The sequence below is a fragment of the Haliotis cracherodii genome, unplaced genomic scaffold (genome assembly GCF_022045235.1).
Source record: "Haliotis cracherodii isolate W230 unplaced genomic scaffold, xgHalCrac1.p SCAF_6, whole genome shotgun sequence".
In the NCBI taxonomy this organism is placed as follows: Eukaryota; Metazoa; Mollusca; class Gastropoda; order Lepetellida; family Haliotidae; genus Haliotis; species Haliotis cracherodii.
The window spans coordinates 38,872,636-38,885,311 of NW_027266319.1; positions in this window are offsets into that span (position 1 = coordinate 38,872,636).

Below are 12,676 nucleotides of genomic sequence, written 5' to 3' on the forward strand. Positions count from 1 at the left end.
TCGCCTATTGGGTCAACCTCAACTCCAGGTCTTTCAGCAGGACAACGCTCGTCCCCACACAGCACGGGTCACTAGTCACTATGGACTGTCAGGCCCTGGCCGTCTTTGTCACTCGACATGGCGCCAATTGAGCATGGATCTAGAAGCCTTTTAGGTGCGGGAATGGGACAGGATTCCTCAAGCCTTCTTCCAAAGACTTCGCCGCACTTAACTTCAGATTTATTATTTATTTATACGTCCGGTGAGGTAAGTCTGAAACGGACTATAGAAATATTCACAAAACATCAGATCCCCCCCCCCCCCCAAAACGAGTCATTTGGAGAAGGTTCTAGATGTGCACCTTATATAATAACAACATGACGCTGTATTTGTTTCGTCAACTCTGATCCCATGATACAAGTTGCATTTGCATGGCTTTAGACATGCTGCACGATTTGGCCTTGAATGACTGAAAATAAAATGCGTCTACAAAATGTAAGCAGAACTTACAAGACAACGCTCATCATACATAAACATGAATATAGGACTAATCTACAAGAAAAAACATAAACCTATACAACATACAGCAGATCATTCTGGAAACTGCTTAAAAACACACGATCGAGATTAAACGTTACCATTACTAGAAACCTTCTATGATTACTTCAGAACAACTAAACTAGGAAGACAATAATGACGAAGACCCTTTATTCGACTTTAAAGAATCAGACATGAAAATTATACCTAATGACACTCCGCTTAACGAAAGCATCACAACGGAAGAAGTTATTAAAAATTATTAGGAATGTGAAGAATAACATAATAATAAAAATATTATCCTCTTAATGCTGACTCTGTTTACACTCCTATTTGGGGGCACGGGTGGCCCAGTCGTCCAAGGCGCCGCGATTCGCTGTGCAGAGTAACGTCCCTTTGGGTACGCCAGGAATCTATGATTGTAGGTTCGAATCCCAGTTCGCCCCGATTATGTTTCTTGGTTTGTCAGCACGATACCCGTGCTCGTGGGTTTCCCTGAAGTGGTAAACGTCTTAGACCTGCATCACTTCGGGCTTTCCTCCCACATTAAGCTGACACGCCGCGATATAAATGGAATACTGTTAAAAGCGGCGTTAAACCCAACTCACTCACTCACTTACACTCCTATTTAATATAATATTTGACAGTGGAATATTTCCGGAAAGCTGTCTCACAGGTTCCATAAGGCTAATTTACCAGAACAAAGAACATCCTGAAAACTATAGACCAATCACATTACAAAGCTGTCTTGGAAAACATTTTGCCACTGTTTTGAATAACCGACTGACAACATTTCTGGATTTGTCTAATTTGCTATCAGAAGCACAAGCTGGATTTAGAAGTGGATACTCAACATTAGATCACGATTTCAACTTACATCATCTCATAGAACTAAAGAAAAACGGGGAAAATAATATTATTTTTTGCTTTCATTGGTTTAAAGCTTTCGATGATGTCTGGAGAATTAGACTTTGGAAGAAAATGAGTCCCTAAATATCATACAAAATATGTAGAAATTTATAAAATCATGTGTCTCAAATAACATAATTACTACTCAATACTTCCACTGTTGTACGGGTATACGTCAAGGTGAAAACTTATCCCCCGTTTTATTTGCACTATACCTTAACGACCTCGCGCAATTTCTACAGAAGCATGGTTGTACTTCCCTGCAGTTCAATGACAAATCGCTTCAACAATTATTGATACCTCCATCCATACACCTACTTGTACTTCTATATGCCGACGACACTGTACAATGAACAAGCAACAACAAAAATCTTCAAGCCTCATTAACGTCTTCGGGTAATATTATGCAGAATGGAAACTCAACATAAATGTGGAAACAACTTAAACCCTTATATTTGGTTGAACAAAGCGAGACTACCAGCATGTGCTGTTACTTAATAATAATACCCCATTGGAAAATACGTATAAATATCTAGGTGTTATCTTCAGTAGAAAGCTCACATCTGCTGAATCGAAAAAGTCGTTATGTGAAAAGGCCAACAAAACAATGCATTGTGTTCTATCCAGACCATTTAGCTAAATATCCTCTTTGTTTCAATACCTTGCCAAAGTGCACTGAAATTCTACCCCCTTTGTTTAATGTACTAGTATACAGCAAACATTAAGCGTATATGATGTCGTCTTAAACTTCACCCCTGGGTTTTGTCTTCCGTCAACACCATGAGCTACCATCCGAGGGCGAAACGATTGATATGTTGCATGGAGATTCCGGGAGAAAGTCATTATCTGTTGTTGTTAAGTCAAGAGCTGTGTCTTTCTGGGCACGACTCATTGAAAGTAAATGTACCAAGTTGTCTGTTTTAATACCAAATGTTACTACAGAACCATCATACCATTAGTTATCAGTATGGATTGTGCACATTAAAAGTAGTTTTTCTCAACCCGGAAATATGTACATATTGACTCACCAATCTGTTCACTCAAACAACATGTTTGTTAAAACAACATGTCACCAATTGTCTAATTGATCAGTTTGTACAGTTGGAATTGAATCGTCAACAAAAGTTCGAAATAGAAACATATCTGTACTTCTGCCTCCCAAACTATATTAATGTCTCTTACATTAAAATATCTTGTACTTCTACCTCCCAAACTATATTTATATCTCTTACTTTGAAATATCTTGTACTTCTGCCTCCCAAACTGTATTAATGTCTCTTACATTTATGTCCCTCACATTAAAATATCTTGTACTTCTACCTCCCAAACTATATTTATGTCTCTTACATTAAAATATCTCGTTCTTCTACCTCCCAAAGTATATTTATGTCTCTAACATTAAATTATCTTGCACTTCTACCTCCCAAACTATATTAATGTCTCTTACATTAACATATCTTGTACTTCTGCCTCCCAAACTATATTTATGTCTCTTACATTGAAATATCTTGTACTTCTACCTCCCAAACTATATTTATGTCCCTTACATTAACATATCTTTTACTTCTACGTCCCAAACTATATTTATGTCTCTTACATTAACATATCTTGTACTTCTACCTCCCAAACTATATTTATGTCTCTTACATTAACATATCTTGTACTTCTGCCTCCCAAACTATATTTATGTCTCTTACATTAACATATCTTGTACTTCTACCTCCCTAACTATATTTATGTCTCTTACATTAACATATCCTGTACTTCTACCTCCCAAACTATATTAATGTCTCTTACATTGAAATATCTTGTACTTCTACCTCCCAAACTATATTGATGTCTCTTACATTAACATATCTTGTACTTCTACCTCCCAAACTATATTAATGTCTCTTACATTAAAAAATCTTGTACTTCTACCTCCCAAACTATATTTATGGGGAGTCTCTTCCTCCGCTCTGGTGTGTGGGCCCGTTTGTATCCTCTGAGTAGAGTTTGAATCCGATTTAGGGCGCCGGTGGAGACATCGTCAAACAGTGTCCTGATGCCCGCTTGTAGGTACGTAAATCTGATTCCCGCCAGATAGGTCTTCACGGTGTCATGTGAGAGTTTGAGGAAGCCGAAACAATGTGCAAGAAAGTACTGCAGGTAGGCGTCGTTAACTGGTGGCAGGCCGCTGCTGGCACCCAGTGTGGTGAACAAACTGAACTTTAACATGAACTTTAGGTAGCACTGAAATCCTGTAGAATATGCTGTTCTTGTTTGTCGACTGATCGCAGCTGACCACAGGGTGTCCAGGTGACGATTCAGGTCCACATCACTTGTGAGCTGGGTGGGCAAGGCGTTGGATGGAGGTCTGCGTGGGGCGCCAGGGCTCGGAATTTCCTGAACTGCAAACGGGAAAGTGCATCAGCAATGTTATTTTGTACGCCTGGAACATGTTCAGCTAACACAATAAAGTTATTTACAGCTGCTTGCCATGTAAGGGTCCGCATCAGAGCCATAATGTCCATACATTTTGATCTACCCTTTTTGATAATACCCACAGTAGCTATATTGTCACAATGAAACAGTACTCTCTTCCGTGTCCAATGTCGTCCCCAGAGAATGGCCGACACCACAATAGGATAAAGTTCCAACCAAGCAATTGATTGTGCTGAGTCTTGGCTGTTTATAACGTCCTTAGGCCACGCCTGGGCGAACCATGCCCCATCAAAATATCCCCCGTGTCCTACACTTCCCGCTGCATCCGTATACAGATTGAGATCCGGAGCTGATGTGATATGGTCGTCATGGAAAAACGAGATGCCATTCCACTGGTTCAGAAATTTTCTCCACATGTGCATCTCTATCCGACATTGCTTAGATATTCTGATATGATGATGCAACTTGACCACAGTGGTCGACAGTCGAATCAGGTAAGATAGGAATGATCTGCCTGGTACCACCACTCGACAAGCATAGTTTAAATGCCCTAACAAAGACAGCAAATCTCTCTTCGTACACTTCGTCCGAGTAGAAAATGATGTTAACATATCCGCTATCCTTGTCAACTTGTTCTCTGGCAACCGCGCCGTCATCGAGACTGAGTCCAAGATAATGCCCAGGTATTCTAAACAAGTTACCGGTCCTTCAGTCTTGTGAACAGCGAGTGGAATTTGTAGTTTGTCGAACAAGGTTAAGATGGCATCCATCGTTGTGCTAGCTTCATAACCGGGAGGATCAATAGTCAGGAAATCATCTAACAGATGCAGAATGTTTTTAACGCCGTAGTTGTATTGCAATATCCAGCAAACTGCTTGTGATAGGGTATCGAAAATCTTTGGACTGGATCTGCACCCGAACGCCAATCTAGTGTAGAAGTAGTACCTATCGTCCCATCGGAAACCAAAGAACGGCCAGTACCTGGGGTGCAGCGGAATCTGTTTGAATGCGTCGGTAATGTCCACCTTACACATTTGTGCACCATGTCCCAGTTGCTTAATAACTGAAATAGCATAGTCTATGGTCACATACGAGAGTGAAGCAGATTCTTTACTAATGAGATCATTGATACTTGCGGTGTGTTCCAAGTTATGAGGGGCTGACAGATCAAGGATTAGCCTCTTCTTGCCCGAGTACTTGCCCGTGGCAACTCCTAAGGGGTTAATTCTGTACACAGGGTATGGAGCCCGCTGGAAAGGTCCGATAACGTATCCTTTAACAACTTCTGTTTGCACTGCCTTAGTCACAACTATGGGATCCAATGTAGCACTACGATTGTTGTTACATTCCGTTGTTGACTGTGGAACCTCCGACATTAAGGGGTCGAATCCATGTTGCAAGCCGTTGACGAGATATGTAGCAAATGGAGGATGGGGATGAGAGGCGAGTTCTGCCTGTATAGCCTGAATGTTGATGGGAGTGAGTTGTACTGTTAAGGTGCCTGCGTCCTCTTCTCCGGTTATATCCGGGAAAGTTAGTCAAACTTGGTTGTCCCGTCTCGATTTGGGAGCCTTGGCGCAAGTTGCCTGTCCGTGGTTTGGGGCATGACAATTGAGACATACATGAAGGTATGCACAGTTCACTCTCACACAGCCCTGGTGATTGAAATTATTGCAGACCTCCCTTCCGTTTGACCTAACTCTAGGTCGTCCCCTGGTGTCGTTTTTGTCCGTCGCCCCCATCCTGTCGGAGCTGCCACTTCGGTCCGAGAACGGGGTAGGCCTAACTGTATCAGTACGTCGCTCAGGACACAAGTCTGTACCATGGGTGATGCTGTGGCAAATTGCACACGATCTGGAACGGCGCCCCGAAGAACACAGCCCGTACAGACGTGTGTCCCTCATATCCCAGCGAATGCTGCAACCTTGTTCTGCGTAGGACGCCACTCTGGCAGCAAATAACTTGTGGTAGTCGTAGTGCGCAGAGCCCCCATACAACGTAGCCAGTTCGATGACAGTTTGCTCGTGTCCATCCAATTGTTTCCGTTTGGCGTTATTGATGTCACACAGAATGTCCTTGTAAATGCCAAAGGCCTGTATAAATTCTGCTAGTGTAAGAGTGCGATTTAGCCTAGCATCCTCCTTTAAATGATACACATTGCCATCGTACTCGGCCATTCTAGCGTCTAGCGTGTCTTGATTAGGTATCAATAGCAAGGCCAGGTTACAGTACTTGCCGTCTTTAATCTTCTTCTTGAGCGCCGGCGCGACTGTGTGGATGTGGGGCAACGAGTCTGACGGCACATCATGGCTGAGTTGATCCGGTAGGCTTGTAGCTGCGTACTCGGTGGTCACTGCGTTATGGCTGGTCATGTTGGCTATCATGTGTTTCAGCTCTGCAAGTTCGCGTTGTAGACTGGCAACACTAACAGGTGACACGGAATTGGTAACATCGTCCCTGAAGTCCGAAACAACGCTGTAAGGTAGCGTGGTCCCGCTAACGAGGGCATCTGGGTTCCTGTGCTGTATGCTGGCTTCGACCACCCCCGGCCGTGTGGCCGCCGGAGACAAAATGGCACTCGGGTCGTAGCTGTCCGACGAGGTCACCGTCGCTGCTGCTGGCCGTTGTTGTTGGTTTTCTTGGAACAGCTGCAACAAGCTTTTCCTAGGCCAATTATTTGGAACCCTCACGCCTCGCTCTGCCAGTTGTTTGCGTAGCTGGGCCACGGTCAGATACGGTTGACTGCTGATTGTCCCTGTAGTACGGCTGGCACTGGCAGCAATGGCGCGGGGTTCGAGGCTATCCGGATTTTCTTCAGGCTGTGCGGAGTCGAGAACATTAACCCGATTGCGCTGACTTCTGGCTCGTCTATGTCTCCGCTCCGCCATTATTAATCTTGGTTCGCTGCGTATCGCAAAACCTGAGATCGGATGGCTTGACTGGACTCGTGATTTAGCACCGAAGCAGATGAGATTAACGCAGTTGAGTGGCTTACGACAATGTAGAAAGTAGCCTCGTGCGGGGCTGCAGGGTTAATAAAGGTAAACACTGTGACGTCATGTCCGTCTTACTGGGCATGCGCAGACTGTTTAGAAGTGCATTGTGGGATGTAATTACTGTAACATGATCCAGACGGCATAAACAACACGTTCGGACGACAGAGTTCAGAAATCGTGTTGAATATAAACGTAATGAGGTGATTGACCTGTAATAGGTATATTAAATATGAACGCGTAAGTACTGTTGTTGTTGCACAAACTAAAATATCCAATTACCATTTATGTCTCTTACATTAACATATCTTGTACTTCTACCTCCCTAACTATATTTATGTCTCTTACATTAACATATCTTGTACTTCTACCTCCCAAACTATATTAATGTCTCTTACATTGAAATATCTTGTACTTCTACCTCCCAAACTATATTGATGTCTCTTACATTAACATATCTTGTACTTCTACCTCCCAAACTATATTAATGTCTCTTACATTAAAAAATCTTGTACTTCTACCTCCCAAACTATATTTATGTCCCTTAGATTTTAGAAGCCATATAAACTAGAAGATAGAACAAATTACCTGTTTCTGAGAGAAAATGTAACAATTCTGCTTTAGGCGGCGAATATCATTACTTGTTTACATATGATTACTTCAGTTAAATCGGAAATTATACTTTCATCTCAACTTTACCCAATTCCTTCTGTCCATAAAATGAAGTATATGTATAAACGTTCTTAGGAAACTTGCAAAATTCTGCCAAATCATTATGGAGACATTTAAGTAATAAATGAAATGCTCTTTCCCACCACTGGTTGTCGCAAAAACAAGGGGCGGTCGGGTAGCCTCATGGTTAAAGCGTTCACTCGTCACGCCGACGACCCGGGTTCGAGTCCCGACATGGGTACAATGTGTGAAGCCCATGTCTGGTGTCCCCCGCCATGATATTGCTGGACTATTGCTAAAAAGCGGCGTAAAAACATACTCACTCACCTCCCTCAAAAAAGAAACGGGATGTAAAAGGATATTAGACAGCTTTGATACATGGGTGAGAAGGCGTACAGTGCACGTGCTTTATGATCGGAAGGTAACCCCTTGTAGTCGAATTCGGGAAGAAATTCAAGACATTTAATGTTTCCCTGACTAAATTAATTATTGCTCTCCACGAGATGGGATTTCGAAACATTGCACGTGGCGATAACCGACTGTCGCAGTCAGGGCTTCCAGATCATTTACCTTGATGAAACCTGGGTGAATAAGACTCATTCCACTGACAGATGTCCTTGCGGCACAACATGGTCAGATTGTATTACGTACGCCAGTCAGTCATCGTGAGCTCATCCCTATTGAGCTTATCTGGGTTGGCTGTAAAGTGTTTGTGGCAAGACATAACACAAAATTCAAAGTCACACATGTTTACGGGTTGATCACGCCAGAGGCATGGCAAAAGGCTGAAGATCGTGTTCTTGAAATGGAACGTCAGAACCGCCAACGTGACGGTGCATACATCAGCCTTGCTGCACCAGTTATCAAACATTTGGGTGATAGAACATATCCAGATACGTCATCTGCTGTGTCAAATGCTGGTTAAAGAATCATCTGTAGACCAACAAGTACTTCTTAATTCAAAAAGCCCAACCTTCCAATACTCACCAAGCGCCATAGCTTTTATCTATTTCATCATGTTTCAAAGCAAATATAATGCAGTACATATCTTAAATTGCTACCCCGTCAAAGCATATCTCAATAAAGTACAATAGCAACAATATTTTGTGACGACCCCCAACTCGGGTTTGCATTTGAACCTGTGAGAATACACGGGTCGGTGTGTGGTTATCACCTCGGGTCAGGTGTAATATTCAAGTTTCTTTATTTACATGTTTAGGCCAACGGCCCATGGTACATATATTGGTCCACAGTATTAATTATTGACTCACGGTAGATAAAGGCATAATACAAATACATTATTTCGAATTGTAGTTTGGTTACAGTCAGACATTAACATATTACATTTATCCAGGGTAGGATGGACATAAAACCTTTCATGGAAATATTGTTGTCTTAAATTATCATAGGCTTTACAAATTAACAAAAAGAGGTATTCATTTTCCACATAACCAATACTACATAATTTACAAATCCTCAAGTTTCCAGGTACGTTGTTATATCTTCCCGTTTCAATATATAAGGAATGCGAACTGCAACGAAAACGAGCTATTGCCGATCTAAATTTACCAATAGTAACAGCAGATATATATGGTTCAACACAAAATGACATTCTAAATAATGAATAATGATACATTTTAGAGCTTCCGAAAATTGCTGAATGCCTATCCTGTTCATAAATACATTTTAGACGTGATACAAATCAGGGTCAGGTGTAAGGTATGACAACACACGAATAAATTTTAAGTTTATCATCATTTTACATGTACAAGTACCTTTTAAGGCTAAGAAGTGTCAGTTAGGATAGGCTGGATTAGGAATATTTGTGTTATTTTGATATATGCTATTTTCATAGCCCTCAGGTTCGTATTTATATGAGATGAAGCCAGAAAAAGCATATTTCTAGCGTTTCAAACAGTACTTTAGTTTGCAACAAAGATGGTATAACAGGGTTCCCTTCAACATTGTGCCTCGTATATTCCAGTCAAACGAAGAACCTTAATTGGTCTGCAAAGGCTTGTACCCCACCTTCGACCATCTAGTGTATAGCCATTTTCTTTTCATTATAGCTTGGGAGTCTCGATTCGAATGACACTTGATAATCGAGGATGGTTCACCCATGCAGGGTATCGAAAGCGGGTGCCATCACTCAAGTATTCATGTAGCCACTTGATATGATTAGGGTTGGGGTGAAGGGAATTCTAACCTCAGACCGAGACAGGTGATGAGAAGTTGTTCAATTTATCATGCCATGACTCCAGCTAGTCCATGTTCTACTAGCAGTCTTGAATATCTGTCAAAACAGATGTCATAGAGCATTAAAGGCAATAATAGTGATGCAACTTGAATGAATGGATTACTGCAAGCCATATATGACACCATGACACCAGGTATTCGCGGTATTCGCGGAGGGGGTAAGTGTCTACCGACAGCATCCACCACTTACACGTTTCATGTAAAGGATAATACCCGTCTCCAAGGTTTTGGTTGAAAATATAAAACCTTTAGCGAGGGCGATGCAAGAAATACCAGAACAAAAAAGAAAACATCGACATACCTTATATTAAAATTATACAGTGTATCTCGGACCAAAGTAATTCGCTTAAAACCTGCGAGAGGAAAAGACACGTGGAACATGGACCAGCTGGAGTCATGGCATGATAAATTGAACAACATCTCATCACCTGCCTCGGTAGCTCAGTAGTAAAACATCGGGTTACAAAACTTAACACGATTTATGAGGTTGCAGGTTCGATTCACGTCATGGAATTTTCATGTAAAGAAATTGCGTTCATATCAAGGGACAAGGTTATAAAACGTCAATTGTAAAACCTAGTTCTTACAATTGAAATGTTAAAACTCAAAGCAGGTTTAGAAGTGACCCATTTCAAAACCTAGGTTTTGAAGAGAACCGCTTCAAAACCTGGGTTTGGAATATGAGCTGGTTACTAGGCATATCCGAGAAGGTCAGGAACATCATGCAATAGAGGGTAATACGGTGTTATTCATAATGAAAAGTAATGGCCAATGTGTAAGGAGTGAAAACCCAATTTAGAATTAGCATTAGATGATATCGTGCATCATGTGAACGAGAGACACACTTTGTTTACATGCTTTACGGATCCGTCGACTGTAAATCTTGGTAAAATGAAAAGATCTCAATTTGCTCTTATCTTTATACTAATAATTTAATAGCATATTGTACCAAAAAACATTTTCTAAACAAGGACCCACTATTAATAAGTTTCCATAAATGAAGCTCAATGTGTTTGCAAGGATTATGTAAACCAGCGATCCGGTATTAACATTACTTAGTCTCTTCGCGCCCGGACATCCACCGGGGTCAGATGATGAACTATTGTATACATTATTATATGAGGGGAAAGGTAACCAGGAGAAGAGGATGTCGTTGTTTTCTCATGAATCGGGGTGGAAACATATATACAAAATGGCGTCGCCCAATGAAGACAATCTGATCGATAATCAAGGTCTATATTGTAATAAAACGGGTCTTACTTCGCTAGGTGTATCAAATCACGCGAACACCTTGATTAAAAACATGGTAAGATTTGGAAAGTACCTGTCGACGTCCAGTTGACACTACACATGCTTTGCAAATGCTGGAATCCACCGAAATCTGCACTGCAGTTTACGAACCGGATGTCAATTTCGTTACGCGATTTTGATTGGACTATGCATTGACTCGTTAGTCCAGCCAGTATATAACTCCATAATTCTAGCCATAATTTCTCGTGACACAAACAATGTACAAATTCAGGACGTTTCGGTGTGCGAGAGATATGGGGGATATGTATACACAATGCTTATGATCTGGAATATTTCGCCAGTAATGTTTTGTTGACACGGTTGTAACGAAGACAAAATCTACGAAGCAAGTATGCAATTTCTTCTTTGGGGATTTAAATTAATGGATTAGAATTCTTAAAATGAAAAATTGGATCATTAGTTTGGTGATCGGCTCGAAAACCTGTTTGACCTGGGTCGAAAGTTCCCGATCCCGTTAGTCGCCTCTAACGATAAAGCATAGTCGCCTTTTAGGGCAAGCATGGGTTGCTGAAGACCTATTCTACCCCGGATCTTCACCAGCCGAAAGCGTTGTTTTTGTCCATATGGGCAATTAACCTGGAATTGATGGATAAGAAGACCGGATTCCCAGACAGGCTATACCTCTATTGTTGCGAACGCCATTTGTGTCCCTTTTCTTGTGTATTATTGAACAGTTTGAGGTAGTTCTCAATCCGAATATGCGAGGCTATTTTGCTCATTTCATTTAGCATCATATCAGGCCCTACATACTTTGTTTGTTTTAGTCTGATGACTTTGTACTACATGTACCCCTCGTGATATTGCTACAACGAATTTATCTTACCGACATGTTTTAATGTGGCACTGTAAAAGAATTCAAAAGGATGCATAGTGGCACAGCGGTATTCCCGCTTGAGACGTCAGGTTTGCATCGCTAAAAGCAGCAGTGTCTTGAAGGCTCTCCTCCAACTTTGAACCACTTTTAGTATTTTATACCAGCCTACCCGTAGTGAAGGAGAAAACAAAACAAAAACTGAACTTTTTAACTCCTGCCTGCCGACAGGTATTTTTCTGTTAAAAAGTCCGTAAAGCGAATAAAAAAACTGTGTCATTTGCAAATTCCCCTAAATGTCTACCATACATTTTCTTAAATGACTTTACCAGTCGTGTGATGAAGCTGTAAGCACACTGTGTCTTTCCACAATTTAATAAAATGTATATATTCTAAAGAACCCATTAATTGAGAAATGTAAACGCCTTAAGCTGGAGCGGATGGTATATTGCTCGAATAACGGGGAAAATCACACGTGGAAAATCTATATCATCCCTCATTTCGTACATATTACCTCAGCCCTGTTATTTTGCTTCACACTGTGGGGACTGTTTCATTTATTTTCTGCCATAAGCATTATTTCGTTAACAAAGGTTATGCTTGCAACCTTGTCAAATACTGTTGGTGGTATATTTGAAATCGATACCAGTGATTCGATACGACAAAGGATGTTTCACATGATAATAAAGAACGCGTTTCCCTCTGTTAAAACCTGCATGAAAGATTTGTTTAACCGATAATGTTTTTGATTTTGTGTTATCTCGTGTTGTATTCTCCACTAAAG